The sequence below is a fragment of the Cucurbita moschata genome, unplaced genomic scaffold (genome assembly GCF_002738365.1).
Source record: "Cucurbita moschata cultivar Rifu unplaced genomic scaffold, Cmos_1.0 Cmo_Scf00014, whole genome shotgun sequence".
Taxonomy (NCBI): Eukaryota; Viridiplantae; Streptophyta; class Magnoliopsida; order Cucurbitales; family Cucurbitaceae; genus Cucurbita; species Cucurbita moschata.
The window spans coordinates 4,802,246-4,806,908 of NW_019268530.1; positions in this window are offsets into that span (position 1 = coordinate 4,802,246).

The following is a 4,663-nucleotide window of genomic DNA, read 5'->3' on the forward strand; positions in this document are numbered from 1 at the left end:
TTTGTTGAGTGACGCTTAATATGTTTGACGCACGTTGTGGCATTATGATGAGCATGATGATTGCATGTTTTTTACCTTAATATGATGATGTTTTCCATATTGAGCATGCTAGATAATGATGAGTGCCATATTGCATCATGTCGTTAGATCGATGTAGGACACAACCCTAAGAGCATGAAAATGATATTAATATAAATATCCACGATATGCGTTACCTAGGGTAACAAAGAGATGAGACTAGAGGGTTGTGTCAGAAGAGACATTACGATGGATTTAGAGGGACCTCATGCATTTTGTATGTTCATAAGCATAGGGCTACTTCCCCTAGAGATGATGAGTGCGGACGCGCACCGTATGATGAGCACGTATGCGCACAGGTGCAAAAGCACACAGGTGCGAAAGCACACAGATGAGGGTGTTCATGAGGCGCATGACACTATGGGGTTCCGCTGACCTTCGGACGTCGCTACAGATTAGCTTGACCAGAGGGTCCAGGGGGTGTGCGAGCACCCTGGGGACTCACACTCGCACGTGTGAGTCGTGTGTAGGGAAGTACTACACATCTAATTTGTCCGAGACTGGAGGCCACCCCTAAGATGATTAGAGATAGGTCCCTATTCATGATTGCATGTGTTTGCATTAGCATGGCCCCTATAGTGGGGCCACTTACTGAGTATTCTTTGAAATACTCAGGCCGTGTGCCACATCATTTTTCAGGTAAAGGCGAGGCGCACTTGTACGGAGGACGGCGGCATCGCGAGCAGAGACTGTGGCACGTGCATAGGGTAGACTCATATTTAAATTTCTAGTCTTAAGTTAGAATAGGTTGTTTTGCATTTCATTGTTTTAAATTATTTTGTATTTGTTTTTGTTTCTCTAAATTTCAGTATTTCATATTTAAACACGTAAGACCATGACAGTGTTTTTCAGAGGAGAAGTTGTTTTAAACGTTTTCTTGAAAATCTTCATTATCAATTATGTTCATGTAAGAGTTATATTTCCGCATTATGGATGAGCATGAGACGTTAGTAGCGACTCTGAGTATGTGGAAATTTAGGGTCGTTACAGTGGGTTTAACAGAAAAAACTACTAATGATTTTCAACTAACAATCTCCTCCTAAACCCTATGGTCTTATTTCTGATTTAGTTCGGATATTTAAATAACAAATTACTAACGATCTCCTCCTAAACCCTATGGTCTTATTTCAGTTGGGATATTTAAATAACAAATTACATCCTACAAATGTAAAGAAGTGGACAACTTAATTAAAGCGCTTCCATGAGATGTGTACTTCCCACTCACTCTAATTGTGTGGGTTTAACAAAAAAACTTCCTACTCATTTTAATTGCCTCGGTTTAACAGAAAAATAGTTACCTAAAAAATAGTAACTAAAAACTATGAATGATTTTGAAGGTAGGGTTTATCTAACAATCTCCTCCTATAGCCCTATGGTATATATCTAACAATGGTGCTGGCCACCCTTGCCAAGGAACTGGATGGTTTCAGGTGCCCGTACCGTGCATGCCACCTCCAAGTGGTAGGATGCCTGAAACGGAAAGGGGGTGCGTTTCTACTTGTCGATGAGACACCTGAGATGGAGAGGGGGGCGCTTCTGCTTGCTGATGAGACACTCGCCGCACAGCTTGTTCATGCCTTCGATTGCTGGCAAACCGTACACCATCTCCTCCAAGCGGTAGGATGCCTGAGACGGAAAGGGGGTGCACTTCTGCTTGCCGATGAGATGCCCGTCGCACAGCCTGTTCACACTTTCAATTGCCGGCAAACCATACACCATCTCCTCCTAGTGTAGGTTTTGTAGAGCAGAAAAGCTCAGGTGCCCGTACCTTGCATGCCACCTTCAAGCTACTTCTTCGGTCTTGATCGAGAGGCTAACCGATTGCTCTATCTCCAACTCTAGGATGTAGAGGCTGTTTGTTGTGTTCGAACTTGCGTGAGCAGCCATCGTCAATCATCGCAGATCTTGAGTAGCCCGCGCTCGTTGAAAATGTAGTAGCAGGCCTCATCGAGTTGACCCAGGCTCACAAGGTTAGCCTTGAGCCTCGGGATGAAGTAGACGCCGGTCAGCTTGCAGTGCTCGCCACCCTTGCCGATGAACAGGATGGTGTTGTGCCCTTCGATCTCGTCGACGGAGTCGTTGCCAAACTTCACCGTCCCAAGAATCTTCGAGTTGAGCTCGGAGAACGCAAATCTAGCCCCGGTCATATGGTTTGTTGCCCCCTGTGTCGAGGACCCATCGCTGGTGCTCGTGCTTCTCGCCCCCCTCGCTGATCTGAGTGAACACTAGCTTCTCCTTCAGCTGAATCGGTGCTCACCAGAGCTGTAACGTCGTCAATTACTTCCAACGTGGAATCGAAATTGGGGAGTCAGATAAGACTGATACGCTCACCAAATTGATGGAGTAAGCGCTCTTCCTCCTTGGATTGGGCCACATGGGCCTTCTCCTTGTACCTGAGCGTTTTCTTCATCAATTCTTGCTCAGGTGACCTTTCTTCTTGCAGTTCGAGTACCGGATTGGCCCGCCATCAGTCGACTCCTTCTTTTTCTCTTTCTTTCTCGTGGGCGTCCTGATCCACATTAAAAATCATCGATGGCTTGCTTAGGTGATCTTTCTTCCCGCAGTTCGAGCACCGGATTGGCCCGCCATCAATCGACTCCTTCTTTTTCTCTTTCTTTCTCGTGGGCGTTCTGATCCACATTAAAAAATCATCGACGGCTTCGCCGTCCTTAAAGTAGAGACGCCGACACTCGACAATGACATGGAGGAGTGCATGAGTTTGTCCGGAATGGACCCAATGACATGTGCATTTTCGCGTTTTGGTGCATTTCTTCTTCCTTGAAACCTAGGACATATGCGTTTTTAGCACAACGTTATAACCAATTGAACTAATCAACTTGGCTTTGATAAACTTGGCTCCTCCGCAATGATATACCACCGGTAGATTAACCTTGTTGTGATACCACTTGATGTCTTTTGACTGAGCAATTTTTTGTGAGGAAATTGTCCGAGGAAAAACAACCGATTGTTGGAAGATGGAAAAAAAAAACAGAAAAAACACCCGAGAGAGAGAGATTGTTTCCTAATTGTCTTGTCTAACAACTTAGATACACAAAGTGTGGCTCTATTACAAACTGTCATGGTTACCTGTGAAGAACCCCCTTGACCGCGAGTGGTATAAGTTGTTTATTTTCACAGTTCGGCTAATTTTCAATCCAAAGATCAGGTAAGCCACGCACGATCATGTAAAAAACCATTTAGAATTCTTTCAAATAGTACTTATAGGATTGCTAGGAGACGATAGCATGTAAGCATGAACGACCTTATATAGCTTGAAAAAGCATGATTAAAGCATTTGAGTGGGATGAAGAAAATGATATGGATGTTGTATACAAATTCCCTGGAAAGTGAGTATAGAACCTTATGCTAGGAACATTGATTTCAACTTAAGAACTATGCTCCAAGTGATAGAATAGTTTATATCATTGTATCGACATGCATAGACCAATGGAGATAAGATTGGGGTGCTATAATTAGTATGATTTTATAATGATGAAGGTGAGGCTGTTCCCAATAACCTAAAGGGAGATAATCAAAAAGTTTAAGATATAAACGGTCAAGATGCCTTAAGAATTTAGTTAACCTCTAGGACACTAAAGAAATATAAGAAAGCTTACCACCACAGCCAGACCACCTCCTATATGTATAATTAGTTGAGCCCAAGATAGAAACTCAGGAACTAGCTAAATCCATAAATAATCATGAGTTGGATGGATTGATTTAATTTTTCAAATTTTCTAGTTTTTTTTTTAACACCTCTATTTAAAATCTTTATTTAAATTTTGACGTCCCAAATTTGTCCTAATATATCAATTTACATCATAAGTTTTCAATTTTATCGATGTACGCCTACAATTAAACAAATGTCGTTCAATTTTCATTCAATGTTTATGAACACATGAATATTAGCAAATTTCGATATGTTTTGTTCTTTCGAACTTGTCACAACAGCATGCCCAATTATTGTGGTTTCGTTGAGGTTGTATATGCTACCTCTTCTAGTTTCTTTAATTTCCACCAAAGCTCCACGAGCTACTTTCAAATTCCCTCCTTCCAAAATGATACGATAACCACTCGCATCCAAAATGCCAAGGGAAATTAAGTTTTTCTCCAAGTCAGGGACATACCTCATATCATTGAGTTTTCGTATAACCCCGTCAAACATCTTGATTTGTACTGAGCCGATTCCCGTCATCTTGCAAGTACTATCATTGCCCATATAGACAACTCCACCATTGAACTCTTTGAAGTCCAAAAACATCTCTATGTTGGGACACATGATAGGAGCACACAGAATCAAGAATCCATTCACGGTTTGGCTGACTGACAGGGAGATTGTCAAGGCATCATCTATATCAGTGTCGTCATCTCTAACCACATTGGACTTCGACCCCTTCTCTTTTAAGATCGGACAATCTTTCTTCCAATGACCTTTTTGTCGACAATATGCACACTCATTTTTATCAAGTTTTCTCCAATTATCAGATTTACCTCTCGACTTTGATCGGACTCTCCACATTCGCTCCTTTTCCAAGTAGAAGTTCTTCCACGAGCAGTGATAACATTTGAGCTAGAGTCTTGATAT